At 45.7% G+C, this 13147-nt stretch overlaps 1 long non-coding RNA gene across 3 annotated transcripts in view; it reads left to right on the top strand.

Annotated features, from left to right (window-relative positions):
• LOC133372809 (uncharacterized) overlaps nt 1-13147 on the top strand; it is a 66285-nt gene that overhangs the window by 5115 nt on the left and 48023 nt on the right. For all 3 annotated transcript variants that reach the window (XR_009759559.1, XR_009759560.1, XR_009759558.1), the window contains exon 2: nt 5867-6019. This is a non-coding gene — a long non-coding RNA (uncharacterized LOC133372809). The remainder of the gene's footprint in view (nt 1-5866; nt 6020-13147) is intronic.

Genomic DNA, 13147 nt, shown 5'->3' with positions numbered 1-13147 from the left:
AGTATTATTATTATTATTATTATTAAATAATAGATAAAAAAGTACATATCATTAAGAACCTATAAAAATATAAAACATATAAACATATAAAATCAGCATTAAAACAGGATTAAACTATTAAGATGTTAAAACCAATTAGATATACTCTTAAAATACTGCAACCCAGTTTAGGAGCATACAAGTACAACAATAACATACAGCATCCTCTTCAGTCACTACCCTTAAAACCTTCAGTTCCAAAGGTCTGCCGGAAGAAAAAAGTCTTTAGTTGTCAGGGGAAAGACTGCACAGAGGAGGCCATTCTTGCCTCCCTAGGGAGGGAGTTCCAGAGCCTAGGGGCAGCCACCAAAAAGGTACTTTGAATAGTTCTGGTTAGGGAAACTCCAGATTTAGTTAGGAGAAATTCGGCATTTGGTGGGGAATGTCATACGGATGAGGGTGAATTAATGGGCACACATTACATTACAGATTAAACAGAAGTATGGATGAGCCCTTAATTATTACTAGGTTCTTAATTTTTCAGTAATAGTCATCTCAAACCAGAGGTTTCGGAACAATGGGAGACATTCAGTTAAATAATAGCAGTAGTGCAAAGATTAGCCATAGCACAAGGAGACATCCCCCCCTCCTTCCTCCATGCCATCCCTAAACCTGCTCCAAAGGAGTGAGGGAATCTGCAGAACATATTTAGATGGTGAGGGGGGAGGGGAGGAAAGTCCCACTTCCCCAGCACTAATCCTTGTGCTAGCACTATTATTTTGTTGAATACTGCCCCATGAAGATAATGAGATTCTGAACCACTAGGAGGGATCATAGCTGTAGAGTATATGGATGGAAACACACTCACTGTTCTGCTGGTTCCAGTGCGTCTCCACCTCTCTCTTCTGAAAATGGGGGCACACAACACTAGTCAAACCCGATCCCTTTTTACTGTAAAACCTGGTGGGAGCAGCTTGAGTGCATTTTTTTTTTAAAATCAGCTTCAAAGAGATTTTGCAACTGATAGGCAGATCAACCCAGTCCCCCTCTAGATATGGCTAATGGAAATGCTCTGGTAACTAGTGTGTGCACAGTCCTTGTTTTGTCTACAGAAGGTCCTAGATTCAGTCATCTCCAGGTAAAATGAGATGGGAGAAGAAAATGTGGAAAATCTTTGCTATGGAGCTGTGGGCAGTCAGGACAGAAATACTAGGCTATTTGGAAAAATAGTCTGACCTGGTATAATATCTTCCACTATTGTGAGCAATGATGTTAGATTTTTAAGAGCTGCAAACAGGCAAACCTGCTATTTTAGGGTCTATTTTTAGAGTTTAATATTTTTTTTACTGTGTCAATATACAAAATGAAGTTCCTGCCAGAAAAGATTTTATGGATTTCCTTTGAGATACTGCAGCTGTGCTTGGAGAGACCGTTCAATCAAAATGTGGGGGGAGAGGAGAGGAGATGGAGCAACCAACAAGAAGCTATGTTTTTCAAATCTATGTGCAGTTTCATGACCTTGGTTACATTTCACAAATGAAGTAGATAATATCTGGTTAGTAACTGATTGGTGGAACCTCAGTTGAATACCCAAGTCCTTTAGATACAGCATGCCAACTGGCCATTGCAGTAACATACTAATTCCACTGAGACCCTATATGGAGTTTTTTAAGATCCTATACAGGGATAAAAAAGTGAAGCATTGTTAGAGCTGCTGCCTGTGCTGGTGGTGTATGCACTGAAAAGTAGAACAGGAAGGGAAACCATCTGTGTGACTGATTGCACAAGCAAAAGGAGAAGCAGAAGCCCTTCAATTTTTTATACTAGTAGAGGGTGGAACTTGACACTATGTATACACACACACACACACACACACACTTCATTTTTAGCTGCTTCTGATACTGTAAATCTCACAACTGTTCTGCTGGCTTCATTTTCATGCAGTTCAAAAACTGCATTTCGATAGCAATTTTCTTCTGCCATTTGCTTAATTTTTGCAATTGCCTCTTGTGGCAGGATCCATCTGGAAGACCTAATTATCTTCTAATGTTTACACTGAGTCAGCTACAATGGCAGTTGGCACCTGGTAAGATGAGTCAATGAGCAGTGTAAATCTTATTCATGTCTATCTACTCTGAAGTAAGGCTTATTGAGTTCAGTGAGGCATTTTCCCAAGTAAATGAGTAATACAGAATTGTGCTTGCAGTGGTAATAATGGTCACAGACTAGCTATCAGTCTGCAAGGGTGGGGGACCTATTAAGTTGGTCTGCCCCCAGAGACTAATGGATCCAGATGGTTTCAAAAGGGCTCTGGGGAGTTTTCCGGCTGATAGGGCTGGCGCTCCCGTCGAAACCCTGGTTGAACGATGGAATACTGAAATGTCCCGGAAGGTTGACATGATTGCTCCTGAGCGCCCTCTCCTGTGTAGAGCCCGTACGGCTCCATGGTATACCCCAGAGCTGAGAGCGATGAAATAATATAGGAGAAGGCTTGAGTGCAGATGGAGACGAACTCCTAGTGGATGCAATTATACACTGGTAAGTGCCTATGGTAAGCTGTATTTAGGGGCAGTAAAAAAACAATATTTTGCTGCCACTATCAAATCATCACTCTGCCGCCCAGCGGAGCTCTTCAGAATTCTCCGGGGGCTATTACACTCTGGCCCCAGGGACATGGTAGAACCATCTGAGGCCCGCTGTAATGAATTTGCTAGGCACTTCCCGGATAAAATCTTTAGCATCTGCCAGGACTTAGACTCCAGTGTTATAGCAGGTGAATCAAGCGAGGTATCCAGAGCACAGCCTTGTCCTGATTTCTTGGATGAGTTTCAGTTGGTACAGCTTGAGGACGTTGACAAGGTGCTTGGACAGGTTCGTGCAACCACTTCTGTGCTGGATCCTTGCCCTTCGTAGCTAATAAAAGCTAGCTGGCTGGGCCAGGGAGGTGATTAATGCCTCTCTGTGAGAGGGGGTGGTCCCTGGCTGCCTGAAAGAGGCAGTAGTGAGACTACTCCTGAAGAGACCCTCTTTGGACCCAGAAAATCTTAACTGTAGGCCGGTAGCAAATGTTCCATTCCTGGGCAAGGTCCTTGAAAGAGTGGTTGCGGGCCAGCTCCAGACACTCTTGGATGAGACCGATTATCTGGATCCATTTCAGTCGGGTTTCAGGCCTGGTTTTGGCACGGAAACAGCCTTGGTCACCCTGTATGATGACCTTTGTCGGGAGAGAGACGGGGAGTTGACTCTGTTGATTCTTCTTGATCTCTCAGTGGCTTTCGATACCATCGATGCTTCTGGGAAGACTGGCTGAGTTGGGAGTGGGAGGGACTGCATGGCGGTGGTTCCGCTCCTACTTAGCGGGTCAGCTCCAGAAGGTGGTCCTTGGGGAACATTGCTTGGCACCCCGGACTCTCCAGTATGGGGTTCCGCAGGGGTCAGTTCTGTCCCCCATGCTGTTCAACATCTACATGAAACCATTGGGTGCGGTCATCCGGAGCTTTGCAGTGCATTGCCATCAGTATGCTGATGACACACAGCTCTATTTCTCCTTTTCATCTTCTTCAGGTAAGGCTGTCAATGTGCTGAACCGGTGCCTGACTGCAACAATGGACTGGATGAGGGCTAATAAATTGAGGCTCAATCCAGACAAGACTGAGATGCTGTTAGTGGGTGGTTCTTCTGACCAGATGGTGGATGTCCAACCTGTCCTGGATGGGGTTGCACTCCCCCTGAAGGAGCAGGTTCATAGCTTGGGGGTTCTCCTAGAACAATCTCTGTCACTTGAGGCTCAGGTAGCCTCGGTGGCACAGAGTGCCTTCTACCAGCTTCGGTTGGTGGCGAAGCTGCACCCCTATCTGGACAGGGATAACCTGGCTTCAGTTGTCCATGCTCTGGTAACCTCCAAGTTAGATTACTGCAATGCACTCTACGTGGGGCTGCCTTTGAAGACAGTTCAAAAACTGCAGCTTGTGCAAAATGCAGCGGCCAGATTGGCAACAGGGACTAGATGGTCCAAACATATAAAACAAATTCTGGCCCGCTTGCATTGGCTGCCTGTATGTTTCCGAGCTTGATTCAAGGTGCTGGTTTTAACCTATAAAGCCTTACACGGCTTGGGACCACAATACCTGATGGAACGCCTCTCCTGATACGAACCCACCTGTACACTACGCTCAACATCTAAGGCCCTCCTCCAGGCGCCTACTGTGAGGGAAGCTTGGAGGGTGGCAACAAGTGAGAGGGCCTTCTCAGTGGTGGCCCCCAAATTATGGAATGATCCCGTTGATGAGGTGTGCCTGGTGCCATCACTGTTATCTTTTCGGCACCAGGTCAAGACTTTCCTCTTCTCCCAGGCATTTTAGCATGTGTTCTTAAATTGTTTTAAATTTTTAAAATTGTGTTTTAAATTGTTTTTAAAAGATGTGTTTTAAATTTGTATATTTGTTTTTAATGTTTTTAGTTACTGTAAACCGCCCAGAGAGCTTCGGCTATGGGGTGGTATACAAATACAATAAATAAATAAAAATAAATAAATAATAAATAGGTTGCCTAACCTCTCAAAGGTCAAGAAAGGAGGAATCAGAGATGGTTGTTGTAACCTTTATTCCATGTGTGAGAAAACTGCTCTTGAGAACTTTGGTATCAGAAGTGGGCTTGGCTGTGGTCTAACAGAGGCTTACAATGAACACAGAACAAATCCACTCACTCAGATTCTAAGCCCTGAAATCCTTGTAGCAGATTGGTGCCATTTTTGTGTGTCATGTCATGTCAAAACTGAGTACTTTAGCAGCCAGCAACAACAGAACAAATTAAAAAAAATATTTTTCTCTTAATTTCAACTGGCTGGTACTATTTGCTGGCTAAAATATCATGTATGCAGTGTAGGTGTATTCCTCAACTTGACTCTGTCACTCACTAGAGACCTGTGTGGTCTCAATAGTGGGGAATGCCTTTTCCCAGCTATGGCTGGTTTGTCAGCTATGACCGCTCATGGACAAAGATAGCTTGTCCACAGTGATTGACTCTCTAGTAACCTCCTGTTTGGACAACTGAAATTCAGGGCTCATTGATACTGTGGTTTAGTGTGTTTTTTGCTACTCACATCCCCTTTTAATTTGCATGGTTCACATGACATTACTGGCAAACAGAAGCTATCACGCAGTTTTCCCCCTGTAAATCTGTACTAACCCAATCCTCTAATAATACAAAAAGGGAAGGAAAAAAGTCTTCACTGTGTATCTCTAGTGCTTGCAGACTCTGTGCTCCAATGCTTGTAGGTGGGTGTGTCAGTCATTCTCCTTTCCACTCCCACTCCCTCCTTCTCCTTCTCCTTTCATTTCCTGTGGGCTGACAAACTGCTCTCCCCCATTCTGCAAGCTTTTTTTATGTTGCTGCAAATGGTGCCTTATTTTTCTTCCCCCCCCCAACTTGTGTGCAAAAGCATAACACTGCTCAAACAAAGATTTGTATTTCAGCTGTATTGTACCAGTGAAAATACAAATAATCGCACTTCCAGGTTGTTTTTTTAAATGCAACTAATTGGTAGAACAAACTGAGCATGCTTGGTTGCCAAGTAACCAGAAGGAGTGGAAATGTTAAATTAGAGGGCATGGTCAAATAGAAAATGGAGGTAAAAACAGTGACTTTAGTATGAAGTAATGCTCCCATGTAGATAATCCCTCATTCTACATGGATCTGTTCTTGCAAATCATCCAGAGACTGCAGCTAATACAAAATGCATCAGCCAGAGTATTAATAGGCCTGCCTGCATGAGAACATGTAACATTGCTTTTTAAATACCTGCACTGGGTCTCTGGTGTTGTTTCAACATACAAATCCCTGGATGGCTTAGGTTACCCTAAATACCACTTTTCTCTTGTTCTGCCAGGGCTTTGACATCAGTTGGGGAGGCTCTTCTGGCTGTGCCAACATTGATGAGAACAGGATACATCTGTGACCTTCAGTTACACTGCAGTGGAACACTCCCCCCCCCGAGTTCTGGCTGGTGTCTACTTAATCTATTTCTTGGCACCATCTGAAGGTAGTTATCTTCTTCAAGTCCTTTGGGTAGTCCATTTGAGTATATTGGGGGTTAATGACAGTGGATTTGTTCAAATGTTTTTAACTGAGCTTTATAATTATATTGACTTTCTTCTTCTCCCAGGCATTTTAGCATGTGTTTTTAGATTGCTTTTTAAAACTGTGTTTTTAAATTTGTATATTTGTTTTTAATGTTTTTACTTGTTGTAAACCGCCCAGAGAGCTTTGGCTATGGGGCGGTATACAAATGCAATAAATAAATAAATACTGTATTGTAATATTGTTGTGACTCACTCTGGGATCACATGTGATGATGTACAAGATATAAATCCCATAAATAAAACAAATTCACAAAAAGTAATAATGTTTGTTGGAAAATCAGTTAGTGTCTTAGGCCTATAGTTCTGGCTGGAGTTTGAGGAACAGTCAGACACTGACTAGACAGCTCTGCTAACTACTCCTATTTACTTTTTTGCAAAAGATTTCCTGCAAAATCTGCTAGGGGAAAATATAAGTTCAGTGGATTTTTACTTCTTGACTTGACAGACCTCTTGCTAATTAATTATAATCTCAACAGTGTTGAGGTATACATATAATCCCTCCAGAGGATATACAGCCCTTAACATTTTCACTACTCCTTCATGTTGCTATATAGCACATAAGTGCTGTCAACTTTTTCATATAAATTGCTTCCATTGATTCCACAGAATGAGAGGCATAGATTACTGCATTCAGATACTGAATCTCAAGCAGGAAAAGGACATGTGGGGATAATTTGCATGCCCATTTTTTTCTGTCTCTTTATAATGTTCCAGACCACTTTTAGATTAGCTCAGGGATTCTCAAACTGTGTGCTGCTAGGGCATGTGCCAAAAGAATGGCTGAGAAGTGTACCTTGAAAAAGTTATCTGTGCCAATCAAAACAGAAAGGCCCTGTACAGGAATATATATGGGCAGTGATAGCATGCTGAGGAAAGGAGTAAAGATGAAGCAGAGTTGTGCTGATAGATAGATGAGGGGAAAACATTAACAACCACCATTGCCTAGAAACAAAACACAGCTCTGTCCCTGACACGTTGCGATAGCCTTTGCCAACCTGATGCCCTCCAGATGTTTTTGACTATAACTCCCATTTGTCCTGGCAGCACAACTGTGCTGGCTGAGGCAGATGAGAGTTGCAGTCCAATACATCTGAAGGGCACCTGATTGGAGAAGGCTGGTCTGGGAAAGGCAAGGGTACGACACTGGGAGGCAATAATCATTTGATTATCTCATAGTTGCAAGAATAATGTCTGTCTGTAGTATCTAACCCTTTAAAAAGGTTAATTTGAGTCTCAAATTTCTAACTAGAAAGACACTATCTGTACTCTTGTTGATGCTTAAGTTTTATGCATGCTACTTTCTGCATGCTACTTCGTTCACAAAGCATACAGGTAACGGAGTACTGCACTGAGTTTTAATGCATGTAAAATGCACTGAAATCCATCAGCTGTGACATCTGGCCACTTTTGGTTATGCAGATATCTACCATCTCTCCATTCTAGCCCCATCTCAGTAACATTTTTGCCACTGTATAAAAGGAAGCAAAAATGTTATTGAGATGGGGCTAGAATTTTTGCCACTATATAAAAGGAAGCCCCCTTTAGGATAATAGTAATAATAATAATTTAATTTGTGGGTCGCCTATCTGGCCAATGGCCACTCTAGGCGACGTACAATTTAACAACAATACATTACATCATAATAAAATACATCATAAAATACAATATAACAATAAAACAATAAAACAATTCCAGTACAGAGTAGTAGGCTATTTGTCGTAAAAATTTAACCCTCCCCGGAAGTCCCAAAGGCCTGTCTGAAGAGCCAGGTCTTCAAAGCTTGGCGGAATACATTCAGGGAAGGGGCATGCCGAAGGTCATACGGGAGGGAGTTCCAGAGAGTGGGGGCCGCCACTGAAAATGCCCTCTCTCTTGTCCCCGCCAACCTAGCTGTTTTAGTTGGCAGGATTGAGAGAAGGTCCTGTGTGGCTGATCTTGTTGGGTGGCATGGTTGGTGGCGCTGGAGGCGCTCCATCAGGTAAACTGGGCCGAGACCGTATAGGGATTTAAAGGTTAATACCAACACCTTGAATTGAGCCCGGAAAATAACTGGAAGCCAGTGTAGGTCGAACAACACTGGAGTGATGTGTTCCCGGCGGCGACAGTTTGTAAGTAGTCGAGCCACAGCATTTTGTATCAGTTGTAATTTCCGGACCGTTTTCAAGGGTAACCCCACGTAGAGCGCATTACAGTAATCCAACCGAGAGGTGACCAGGGCATGTACCACCAGTGGGAGCTGATGAGCAGGAAGGTAGGGCTGCAGTCTACGAATGAGGTGTAATTGATACCAGGCTGCCCGGCTCACTGCCGAAATCTGAGCCTCCATGGACAGCTTGGAATCAAGAACAACCCCAAGGCTGTGGACCTGGTCCTTCAGGGGCAATTTCACCCCGTCGAACACCAGGTCAACATCTCCCAACCTTCCCTTGTCTCCCACGAGTAGCACCTCAGTCTTATCAGGATTCAACTTCAGCCTGTTCCTTCCCATCCATCCACTCACGGATTCCAGGCACTTGGACATGGTCTCCACAGCTGACTCTGGTGAAGATTTAAATGAGAGATAGAGCTGAGTGTCATCCGCATATTGGTGACACTGCAGCCCAAATCTCCTGATGATTGTCCCCAGCGGCTTCATATAGATATTAAATAGCTTGGGAGAGAGGATAGAGCCCTGTGGCACACCACAATTGAGAGGCCAAGGGTCTGAAACCTCCTCCCCCAATGCTACCTGTTGATGCCTGTCGGAAAGAAAGGAATGGAACCACCGTAGTACAGTGCCTCCTATTCCCGATTCCTCCAGGCGATGTAAAAGAATACTGTGGTCGACAGTATCAAAAGCCGCTGAGAGATCGAGGAGGACAAGAAAGGTGAATTCTTCCCTATCTAATGCCCTCCTCATATTATCAACCAGAGCGACCAATGCTGTTTCAGTTCCATGTCCAGTCCTGAAACCCAATTGGTATGGATCCAAATAATCCGTTTCATCCACGTGTGTCGACAACTGATTAGCCACCACTCGCTCAATGATCTTGCCCAGGAATGGTAGATTCGAAATTGGGCGAAAGTTATTCAAAACTTGGGGATCCAAGGAGGACTTCTTTAAGATAGGCTTTACAATTGCCTCCTTGAGTGCTAATGGCATTGCACCCTCCTCCAAGGATGCATTGACCACCGCCTTAATCCCCTCGCCCAGTTTCTCTTTGCAGCTCACAAGGAGCCATAATGGGCAAGGATCAGTTAGACAGGTGGTAGGCTTCACAGTCGAGAGCACCTTGTCCACATCCTCAGAAGGAAGAGGTCGAAACCGATCCCATTTGACCGGGTTGCAACTGGCCAACTCTGTTTCATGTACTGTATCCACAGCGTACGGAATCGAGCTCCGTAAATGTTTCATTTTGTCGGCAAAGTGCTTTGCTAATTTGTCACAGGAGGCCTTAGACTGTTCCAAGGGTTCCTGAGCAACTGGACCGACCAGGCTTCGGACCACTTGGAACAACCTCCTGGGACAGCACTCTGCGGATGCAATAGAGGCAGCAAAGAACCTCTTCTTTTCTGCCTTTATTGCCACTTGGTAGGCAGTTACTGCTGCTCTAACCTGTGTCCGGACATCTTCGGAACGGGATTTCCGCCACCGGCGTTCTAGTTGTCTCACCTCCTTTCTCAGATTACGCAACCGTGGAGCATACCATGGTGCTGAGTTCTATTCAGGGGGAGAGGACGTTTCGGCGCCACATGGTCCAGAGCCCTGGTGATCCCCTAATTCCACTCCATCACCAGGGTATCGACCGTGTGGCCTTCAGCAGGTTCCAATTCCCCAAGCGCAGTCAGGAATCCTTCTGGATCCATTAGGCGTCTGGGGCGGACCATTCTAATAGGTCCTTTTCCCCTACGGAGGGTGTGTGGTATCGAGAAGTCTATATTTACCAGATAGTGGTCTGACCATGACACAGGGGTAGAAGAAGCCACCCCCAGCTTCAGAACACTTCCCTCCCCTCCCAGGACAAATATAAGGTCAAGAGCATGACCGGCTACATGGGTGGGCCCAATATTACTAAGGTGCAGTTCCCAGGAAGCCATGGTTTCCAGGAAATCCTGAGGGGCTCCTACGAGAGTGGCCTCAGCTTGTACGTTGAAGTCCCCGAGAATTAACAGCTCTGGGGACAATGCACGTACAGCCGAGACCACCTCTAGCACCTCGGCCAGGGAGTCTGCTGTGCAGCGGGGTGGGCGGTACACAAGCAGGATCCCCAAACTGCCCTTCAGGCCCAACCTCCAGTACATGCAGTCAACAAACTTAGTCCTATGAAGAGGAGGTCTGGTAAAAACTAGAGACTCCCGATAGATGACTGCCACACCCCCTCCCCGCCTTCCCACCCTCGGTTGTTGTGCATAACGGAAACCCGGCGGACACATGGCCTCAAGAATGGGAGCTGAGGCCTCATCCAGCCAGGTCTCCGTAATACATGCCAGGTCTGCTTGCCCATCCAAGATTATATCATGGATATGTGATGTTTTTTGTACTACAGACCTGGCATTACACAACAACAATCGAAGGTCGGTAGGAATCCTGCATCCCCCAGTTGTCGTCTGGTTCTGAACAGACCCGGAACATGGGATGGGTATTACACATCTATCCCGTGTTCCCCTCATCTGGCATGGTCTGCCAACAGTACCATTCCAGCGTCTGCCGCCCACTCTTTCTATAGTTTGGCCCCTTACCCTTCCTGTCACATCCCCCCCTGACTTGCACATGCCCCTGTCCCTGTTCGCCAATCAGACAGGCCACCCACCCTAAAACAATAATGAGCCGGAGACCCGCCTCTAACACTCTGATACTGCTAAATTAAATTAAAATTAAAATTAAAGGTCATTACAATTCCCCCACAACCACACATCCATACATCCCCACAATCAAATCAGCCCAAAATCAACACAAGTGGTCCTAGTCTTGGCAGTGGTGGCAATAATAAAGATGACAATTCTGTGCAATGACAAGGCAATTCGTAAATAATGCTCACAGACAGGGCTTGCAGATGGAATACAGACAGCTGTGATAAATTCACAGCCAAAGCTCACAGCCACAAAGGTTGGTGGTCGCGATGATACAGCAGCTGATATTAAGAACAGCACCAATTTCAGCAATGATAAGGGTCTAAAGTCCACTCTCTAGTTGCAGCCGTATTCCAGCAGATGGCAGACGACAGCAACAGTGGTCACAACAACAGGGCAGCGGCGGCTCGAAATGGAACAGGGACCACGGCCCCGCACCAAGCAAGGGCGAGGCGCCCAATCCAACGGCGATCCAAGGCCGCAACGCCGCGGCTCCCAGCACGTCTGGTCTCAACGGCCCAGGAGCAACAAGGACGGAGGCAATCCAGTCCAAATCCAGCGGCGATCCAAGGCTGCAATGTCACAACGCTGCGACCACCCAGCACGTCCAGCCCCAGCGGCCCAAGAGCAGCAGGGGCAGCAGCAGGCCGACCTGAGCAAAAGCCAGCAGCAATGGTCCAAACCAACGCGGCCGCGGCGACACAGCAGCGCCCGAGCCCAGGCGAACGACGACAATTCAAAAGAGGTGCGGCACGACCGCCCGCACCCAGCCACGACAACCAGACAGCAGCAACAATCCCGCCACAACAGTCCAGGAGGGTCCAACGGTGGGCGGCGCCACAACCGCAGAGCGACAGCACCCGAGACCGTGACGCCAAAGGCCGCAAAAAGAACGCGGCACCCCGCCCAGCCAAACGGCCGAGCCAGCAGCGGCCACACACACCCACACTCCTCTCCACTCCAGTAAACGATGTCATCAGCGGCAAGTAAGGTGGGGTAGTAAGTGGTAGGTGGTAGATGGTAAATGGAAGGCGACAGTGGTAAATTTAAAAGATAAAGTGCGGAGCTCCTACTTAACGTGGTAAGGGGGATGGAGAGTGTTGAAGAAGCTGAGAGCAATGTCATCAGGAGTCTAGACCAAGAGGCTAGACTCCTAGCAGGGGCACCTATGGCAGAATGGTCAAAGCTGAGACACCAGACTAAAATGCATCCAAACTCAGAGGAAGGCAATGGTAAACCACCTCTGAATACCTCTTACCACAAAAACCCTATGAACAGAGTATCCAAATGCAGCATTGGATAGTGCTGGAAGATGAGACCCCCCAGGTCAGAAGGCACTCAATGAGCTACTGGGGAAGAACAAAGGACAAATAAAAGTAGCACTATGACTAATGACACCACTGGGTCAAAGCCCAATGGAAGCCCAGAGGCTGATGTGCACAGATGCGAAAGGAGAGTCTGGAGTTGTATGACGCACATAATAGGAACATGGAATGTGAGAAGCATGGACCAGGGAAAGTTAGAAATTGTCAAGCAAGAAATGGAATGCATCAACATTACAATACTTGGTGTGAGCGAACTAAAATGGATGGGAATGGGACATTTCCAGTCAGGCAACTACAGAATATTTTATGCAGGAAATGAGAAATTAAGAAGAAATGGGGTTGCTTTAATAATGAGAAGTGATGTAGCAAGAGCAATTAGGAGCTACAACGCAAGGTCTGAGTGAGTGATATCAATGAGATTAAACGGGAAACCTATCAACATAACCATCATCCAAGTCTACGCTCCAACGTCAAATGCAGAAAAAGAAGAATTGGAAAGATTTTATGCAGAAGTACAGGAAGAAATTGATCACACACCAAAACAAGATGTGCTGATAATCATGGGGGACTGGAATGCAAAAGTAGGGAACAAATAAGAACTAGGAATTGTGGGGAAATGGGGCTTAGGTGACAGAAATGAAGCAGGAGAAAGACTTATTGAATTCTGTGAAGCCAATGATTTGTTTCTTGCCAACATATTTTTTGAGCAACCAAAAAGATGACTGTACATGTGGACATAACCAGATGGTCAATATAGAAATCAAATTGATTATATAATTGGAAACAGAAGATGAAGTTCCATACTTTCTGCAAAAACAAGACCAGGAGCAGACTGCGGTACAGATCATGAACTGATCATATCGAAAATCAGAG

This window comes from Rhineura floridana, chromosome 1, assembly GCF_030035675.1.
Source record: "Rhineura floridana isolate rRhiFlo1 chromosome 1, rRhiFlo1.hap2, whole genome shotgun sequence".
In the NCBI taxonomy this organism is placed as follows: domain Eukaryota; kingdom Metazoa; phylum Chordata; class Lepidosauria; order Squamata; family Rhineuridae; genus Rhineura; species Rhineura floridana.
The sequence above is the reverse complement of the archived record's forward strand: the minus strand, read 5'-3'. Positions and strand labels throughout refer to the sequence as shown.